The sequence below is a fragment of the Nycticebus coucang genome, chromosome 2, assembly GCF_027406575.1.
Source record: "Nycticebus coucang isolate mNycCou1 chromosome 2, mNycCou1.pri, whole genome shotgun sequence".
NCBI lineage: Eukaryota > Metazoa > Chordata > Mammalia > Primates > Lorisidae > Nycticebus > Nycticebus coucang.
The window spans coordinates 144632206-144640426 of record NC_069781.1 but is presented as its reverse complement, the minus strand read 5'-3'; the positions used below and the strand labels follow the sequence as shown (position 1 = coordinate 144640426).

At 43.7% G+C, this 8221-nt stretch overlaps 1 pseudogene; it reads left to right on the top strand.

Moving 5' to 3' along the window:
* The first annotated feature begins 5445 nt into the window (after positions 1-5445).
* LOC128560372 (ras-specific guanine nucleotide-releasing factor RalGPS2-like) lies at positions 5446-6812 on the top strand (annotated as a pseudogene).
* Positions 6813-8221: the final 1409 nt, after the last annotated feature.

Genomic DNA, 8221 nt, shown 5'->3' with positions numbered 1-8221 from the left:
ACAACTTTGTGGGTTTCTGTCTCAGTTCCTGCTAAAATCGTCTGCAGAGGAGAAGCTGTTCAGAGTTTCAAGGTCCTATCTTTGCTGCTGGAGCTTGGTATTCAGTTACCTCTCTGAGTTGGCCCTGCCCTGGAAGCTTCCCGGTTTTGTGAGTAGCCTCAGGCAAATCGTTTACTCACGGGTAGCTTCCTCTGGTTGCCCAGGGAGACAGAAGGTGTGGCTTCAGAATATCCAGTGTGAGCATTTTTGCTGTTAGAAAAAAATGCCTCTCGTGCCCCAGAGTCAGCACTGTCCAACTGCAGTTTATGCTCTGTCCACACCCCTCAAGAGATCACCTAAAAATCCGGACTCCTTGGGGACAGGCCTCCAGGTCTCAGAGTGAGGGGAAGGAGAGTGCTGGGAGCCCAGAGCTGTAGGTAGTGAGCACACTCAGTTCCACACAGTTTTATGCCCAGCTGCACCACTGCCAGAAGACAGCCGCCACTCCGTGTCTGAGGGAACCTCTGCTCTGGAGCAGTTCCCTCAGCTGCCGCTCTGCATCTGAGGGAACTGCCACTCTGAAGCAGTTCCCTTTTACCCACTCGTCCTCTCCTCACTCACATGCCCCAGAATCAGTGCAGCTCAGTCACTGTCTACACCCCACAGAGAAATCACCCAAGAATCCAGACTTCTGGGGGACTGGCCTCCAGATCTCAGAGTGAGGGGAAGGAGAGTGCTGGGAGCCCACAGCTGTAGGTAGCAAGCACACACAGTACCACACAGTTTTATGCCTGGCACCACTGCCAGAAGACAGCTGCCACTCCGCATCTGAGGGAACCTCCTCTCTGGAGCGGTTCCATCAGCCACCACTCAGCATCTGAGGGAACTGCCGCTCTGGAGCGGTTTCCTTCTAGCCAATTGTCCTCTCCTCGCTCACGTGCCCCAGAGTCGGTGCAGCTCAGTCATTGTCCACACCCCATGGAGGAATCACCCAAGAATCTAGACTCCTGGGGGCAGGCCTCCAGACCTCAGTGTGAGTGGAGGGGGTTGCTGGGAGGTCAGGTTTGCAGGCAAAGGATATTTACAGTTTTATACAGTTTTATGCCTAGCAGGAGAGCGCCATGGCACCCTAGTAGGGGAGGTAGGCCCAGTTTTTAGGAGGTCTCTCCCGTGGAGTGTAGTGGGAGGGCCTTTGATTTCTGCCCGTTTGTTTGTTTGTGGGGCTCTTGAGCTGGTCTCATGAGGGGGGGCAACTCCCATCTGCTTGGCAATGGGTTTTGTACCTTTTGTTTGTGTCCTTGTGGTTGCAGCTCACCTCAGCGGGGTTGATGTGTGTTCTTCAGCCTTCTCTCTTGGTGCAGCTCAGATCCACCATGTCACCTGCTAAATTTTTGTCATTTAACTCTCTTTTTGGACGGGAGCCTCTGTGGGAAGCTGGCTTCAGTCCGCCATCTTGTCTGGAAGCCCTTATCCTTCCTTTTGTTGGTTTAGAGCCTACTGTATCTGCAAATAGAATTGCAACACCTGCTTTCTTCTGATTACCATTTGCCTGAAATGTGGACAACCATCCTTTCACCCTGAGTCTATTATTTATCTTTTAGGGTAAGATGAGATTCTTGTATGCAGCATATATTTGGCCTGAGTTTTTGTTTCCAGTCAGCCAACCTGTGTCTCTTTAGAGGACAGTTTAAGCCATTCATTTTAATGGAGAATATTGATAAGTCTGGTAAAATTTTGGGTATTGAGTATTTCGAAAGTCCAGTGGACATTTTTAATCCTTTCATCATGGTGGAAGTTGGAGTTTGATCAATGTTTCTGAGTGAGTTTACTTTCGTGGTAGAGAATTGGGCTGGTCATTATGGAGGATAGGTCTGAGAATATCCTGAAGAGCTGGTTTGGTTATGGCAAATTTCTTCAACATGTGAATGTCATTAAAGTATTTAATTTCTCCATCATAAATGACACTCAGTTTAGCTGGATACAGGATCCAGGTTTGAAAGTTATTTTGTTTTAGGAGATTAAAATTCGATGATCACCCTCTTTTGGCTTGAAAAGTTTCAGCAGAGAGATCTGCAGTCATTCTAATATTCTTTTCTCTGTAGGTTATGGTTTTCTTACATCTGGCTGCTTTCAAAATCTTCTCCTTCATATTAACTTTAGTGAAGTTAATTATGATGTGCCTGGGGGATGTCTTATTCAGGTTGAGTCATGATGGGTTTCTAAAACTGTCTGCTATCTGAATTTTAGAATCTCTTGGCATGTCTGGAAAATTTTCTTTCATAATTTCATGGAGAAGAGCCTCTGTGCCTTGCAAAGCCACTTCATCGCTTTCTGGGATTCCAATGAGGTGGATATTAGCCTTCTTTAAATTATCCCAGAGCTCTCTGAGAGAATGATTTGTTTTTGTTCTCCATTTCTCTTCCTCTTTGAGAGTTTGGGAGCGTTCAAAGCTTTGTCTTCAATGTCAGAAATCCTTTCTTCTGCTTGCTCCACTCTATTCCTGAAGTATTTTACTGTATTTTTCAGATCTTTGAGGGCTACAAATTCTTGCTTCAGTCCATCAAAATCTTTGGTGGTTTTGTCTTTTTTTTTTTGTAGAGACAGAGTCTCACTTTATGGCCCTCGGTAGAGTGCCGTGGCCTCACACAGCTCACAGCAACCTCCAACTCCTGGGCTTAAGCGATTCTCTTGCCTCAGCCTCCCGAGTAGCTGGGACTACAGGCACCCGCCACAACGCCCAGCTATTTTTTGGTTGCAGTTTGGCCAGGGCCGGGTTTGAACCCGCCACCCTCGGTATAGGGGCCGGCGCCTTACCGACTGAGCCACAGGCGCCGCCCGGTGGTTTTGTCTTTAAATTCATTAAATTCTTGAGACAACTTTTGAATTTCTCCTCGAATTTCTAATTCTGAGTTAATTTCTCCTCAAATTTCTAATTCTAAATTTCCCTCCATTCTATTAATCTTGTTTTCAATCCAAATTCTGAATTTGATTTTTGACATCTCCACCAGCTGTTTATGATTGGGATCTTCACTTACGTCTGCCATATCTTTCCTTTGGGGGGTTGATCTACCCCATTTCCCTGAAATTAAGACATCCTCCAAAAATAAGACCCACTTACAGGAAAGATAAGACATCCCCTGAAAATAAGACCTAGTGCATCTTTGGGAGCACACCTTAAAATAAGACACTGTCTTATTTTCGGGGAAACGGGGTATTCTGGTTATTCATGTTACCAGAGTTTTTCTGCTGATTCCGCCCCATGATTATTTTACACCATTTTATTTTCCCCCTGAATCTTTGTCAAGGACCCATACAGTGCTATGCCCTGAGAAGATGGGGACCTGTTTTATGTGATGTGGCTAAATGGTTCCACCAGCTGGTCTCTGTTCGACCCTATTGAAATAATTACTCTGGGTTGAAGTCTCAGCTGTGGAGAAATACCAGCAATTAAGTCACCCTGCCCCCATCAGGCAACAATTGGAAATCATACCTTCCTACAACCACACACCCAGGGCACTACTTGAATAGTCCTCAAACAATTTGCTCAGTTCAAAAGGTCCAAATGAATTGTCTTAGTCAGCACCTGTTTTTGGTGGGAGAATTTAAAAGGTCTCTGGCAACTGGATCGCAGGGGTCTGGTGACAACTCAGATATGACTTGCTCTGCTGCTCTGTGTGGTCAGGAGTACCCACCCAGCAAATAGATTAGTGTGGAAGGTTGATGCCTCCTTCCCCACCTTGCACCTCTGTCACACCCAGTCACTGATAGCTCCGCAGGGCTGTGACCCAGTTGCCTGTAGTGAACAGATACTCCAGGGGTTCGCACCTGCCTGAATCACAAGGAAATCTATATTTGCTCAGCCAGGCCACTGCGCTCTTCCTTTATCCAGCAGGTGGAGGTGAGGCCTGACATCGTTGGGCGCTTGATGGTGTCTGGGGCGTGTTCACGCAGTTCCAGCCCTTCCCCTGATGGATATTACTGACAGAACAGAACAGAATAACTTTGCGGGAATTTGTTTCTGTCCCTGCTAAATTCCCCTGCAGAAGAGAAGCTGTTTTGAGTTCCTCGAGTCTGCACCTCAGGCCCTGTCTTTGCTCCTGCAGGTTTGTATTTGGTTAGCTATCAGTTCTAGCCTCCTGCCTTCCTGTGTCTGTAGGCCGATGATCCCCTGAGGGCCGGTGTGTCTTAGGCTCAGTAAAGCAGTCCTCTGTGTCAGCCCCACCCTGGGAATTTTCCAGCTCTGCATGTGCATTTTCTAGTCCCTGCGCTCCACCCAGATCGGTACCCGCCTCAGGGAAACCCTTTACTCACAGGGCCTGCATTTCTGTCCCAGATCTGTTCTGTGGTGGTTGCCACCTGAGAAGATGCCCGGCCTCCTCTGGTTGCCCAGGGAGACAGGGGGTGTGGCTTCAGAATATCTGGGAGTGAGCTCTATTGTTGCCATAAACGGCTGCTGCTCTGTGCCTCGGGGCACCGCCACTGCAGTGTGGTTCCCTCTCAGCCGATTGTCCTCTCCTCACTCCCGTGCCACAGAATCAGCACTGACCAGCTGCAGTCTAGACCCCTCGAGAAATCACCCAAGAATCCGAACTCCTGGGGGACAGGCCTCCAGACCTCAGAGTGAGAGTGGAGGGGAGTGCTGGGAGCTCAGAATTGCAGGTAGAGAATATATACAGTTTTATATAGTTTTATGCCTGGCAGGAGAATGCCGTGGCACCCTAGTAGGGGAGGTAGGTCCAGTTTTTAGAGGGTCTCTCCTGTGGAGTGTAGTGGGAGGAGTTTCAAACTCCATTTTTTTGTGGGGTACTCTGAGCCATTCTCATTGGGGAGGGGACTCCTGTCTGCTTGGTGATGGATTTTGTACTTTTTGTTTTTATCCTTGGGGTCACCGCTCACCTCAGTGGGGTTTATGTGTGTTCTTCAATCTCCTCTCTTGGTACAGCTCTAATCCACCAGGTTACTTGCTAAATTTCTGTCCTTTAACTCTCCTTCTGGACTGAAGCCTCTGTGCAAAGATGGCTTCAGTCAGCCATCTTGTCTCCCCACACTCCCTGCTATTTTTTTTTTTAAGGTGCTGTTTTGCTGTGGCTTAGGCTGGTCTTGCATCTGTGAGCTCAGGCAGTCCACCTGCCTTGGCCTCCCAGAGTACTAGGATTACCAACACTTATGATGGCATGAGCCATTGCACCTTGCCAATTTTCTAAATACTTTATTAGAGATAGTTACATTTTTAAAAATATATAAAGATTGCCATTTTTGTTGTTTCTCAGCTTTTCTATCTACTAGTAGAAATAGCCTTAAACAAGTCATGTTTCTCCCTTTTTCTATCTGCCTCCATTTTCTTACTGTTAAAATTGCATTAAGGGTTACTTTGTGTGGTTGTTTGAGGATCCCATGAGACAATACACATAACACAGTCAGAATAACTAGCACATTTTAAGCATTCAACAAAGTGTGGGTATTGGAATGATTATAAAAAAAATCAAAGAAGATCTGAGCCACTATATTAAAAGTGCTAAGAAATGCACTTAGGGCAGTGGTTTCTGGCTTACAGAGTGCCCCAGTTTTCAGGTTGACTAAAACATGAGCATTACTAAGTTGCAAAGACAAAACTACCTTTGAAAAATTAGAGTATATAATGAGTAAAGAAGATAACTACAAAAGACTCAGAGAATATATAAGTAGCTTAAAGATGACACCTTGCATTCCCTATTTAGGTATCTGTCAGATTTAACATACATTGATTCAGCATACCCATCAACTGGCAGCATTCTAGAAAATGAGCAAGATCAAATTTAATGAATAACATCCTTCTAATAATTTCTGATTTACAGCAGTCTTCTGAATATGATATCCCCATGTTGCCTTATGTCCAAAAAGAAAGAGCTACAAAAGTTTGTGGAAGACGATAATTATAAGCTTTCATGAAAGATAGAACCAGGGACAAGCACACCATGTTCTGCTGCTTCCAGGGAAGAATTAGTAGGTCCTGAAGTGGAAGCATCACCACAAAGTGGGAGAAAAAGTGTGGCAGCTGAAGGAGGCTTGCTACCTCAGACACCCCCCCTCCCTTCGGAACCTGATTCCACATGGACATTGGAATTGCCACAGTTTGAGTTACAATTTCATTCATAAAATGAACACAGCAGACTTGAAGAGTGCAACATTCCCAAATGCAGGGCCATGACATTTGTTAGATGACAGCATCATGGAGCCCCAGGCACCATCTTGAGGCCAAGCTGAAAGTTCTGCTCTTTCTAATGGAACATCAATAGGTAGCAGTGATGGTTCTGAACTAAGTGAACAGACCTCATGGCCTGCTTTTGAAAGGAACAGATTATACCATTCTCTCAGCCTGGTGACAAGAGTGGCATGAAATGGCTATTGAAGCCACATGAAGGCCAGCAGTTCTGCAGAATCAGAAGATTTGGCAATAAATTTATATCCAGGAGCTGTTACTATTCAAGGTGTTCTCAGGGGAAAAACTTTGTTAAAAGAAGGCAAAAAAACTACAGTAGCCTCTTGGACAAAATATTGGGCAGCTTTGTGTGGGACACAACTTTTTTTACTATGCTGCTAAATCTCTAAAGGCTATGGAAAGAAGACATTTCAAATCCACATCAAATAAGAATGTATCTGTAGCAGGATGGTTGATGATGATGGCTGATGACCCAGAACATCCAGATCTCTTCCTGTTGACTGACTTCAAGAAAAGAAATTCATACAAGTTTTAAGTTGGCAATAGAATGAATGCAATGCTGTGGTTTCAGCATTTAAGTGCAGCCTGCCAAAGTCAGAAACAACAGGTTCTTACAAACTTGATGACTTTGTAATAAAAGTCTGAGGGAGGGGAAAAAAAGATGAACTCCTGTGTGAAAACAAGTACCTAATAAAAGAGTGCCAGCTGTGGCAAAAGACCCCAGAGGCTGTGTCTCAGCCTTTGGAGTTTTGAACCCAAAAAGCTCTAATTTCAGGGAATGAAGTGAGATATTCCCAGAGAACAAATTGGCATTGCAAAGCAGACTGCCATGAACCATGCTTTTTATCTCTGAACTGACCTGTGGAAGCCACTGCCTTAAAAGAGTGAAAGGAAAACCAGCATGAAACACCAAATAGTGTGTGTGAATCTTCTTGTGGTGCTGTGCTTGGAATAGATTGTAGCTTATTTGCATTTCTTTTAACTTTGTACTAATTTTGAAGGGGGGAATCGCCTTTTTTTTTTAAAGATATGCTTTAAAAAGGAAAACATATTTCTTAGGGATTACATCAGGAGCTAGTTTTCAACCAAGATGAGAGAGATACTTGGCAGGGATCATACAGCAGCCCACCTGTGAGGTTTGCTCAGCCTCCAGTGGTCTGCAGCCTCACTTGCTTTCTCCCAGCAAGAGTGTGGGAATTAGGAATGTTAATAATGTGAATTGTTGGAGTTTATTTGGAATTGGGTTGGGGGTGTTTTATTTTGGTTGAGGGGAGTTTTTTTAAACACGAAACTTCCGAAATTTAGTACTGTATGGGGAACATTATTTCCTACAGGAAATACAAAGGCTGAGTGTTCATTTGCCAGACACCTTTTTAAAAGTAGGCTCCAGAAAACATGGTTGTTTCTAACTGGGGTTAAAGTTCAGCTTTCTATATGATTTCACTGTTGGACCACAGATCTGCTTAGTAGAGAACTATAATCCCAAGCCCAAACTTTTCTGAGAAGAATTGTACAGCAATTAGATATTTTTTCCACGTTGATTGGATTATCCCTTATAATCACAGGTTGTTTTATCATCAAGGTGATACACTGGTATTTTGTCAGGATATTTTCTTTCACAGTGTTTAATGTGCATACTGCCAGAATTACTTTTTTTATTATTTATTTTTGTTCAATATGAGATTCAGGATCATATTTCTTTAAAATATTCACATATAAATGTATTATTTATTTTATTATTGTAAGATCTGCAGAATAATTTTGAGAGGGATAAAGGTGAAAGTTTGAGATTCTGGGAATTTTTAATATCAAAACTTTATTCCTTATACAACTTATCATAAACATACCAAGACTTTTTTCTGAAAACTTAACATAAGTTTCTGATATGAAACTATTTTGTCATTAGTTGACCAAGCAGTTTTGTTAAAGCTCTTCTCTGCAATAATGCATTTAATTTCTAAAATAATTATTGAATTAAAAAAAATTGAAGGTAAGATGTCTTAGTATTTTAACAAAATGACACTTGAACAAAGGCTAGTTGTT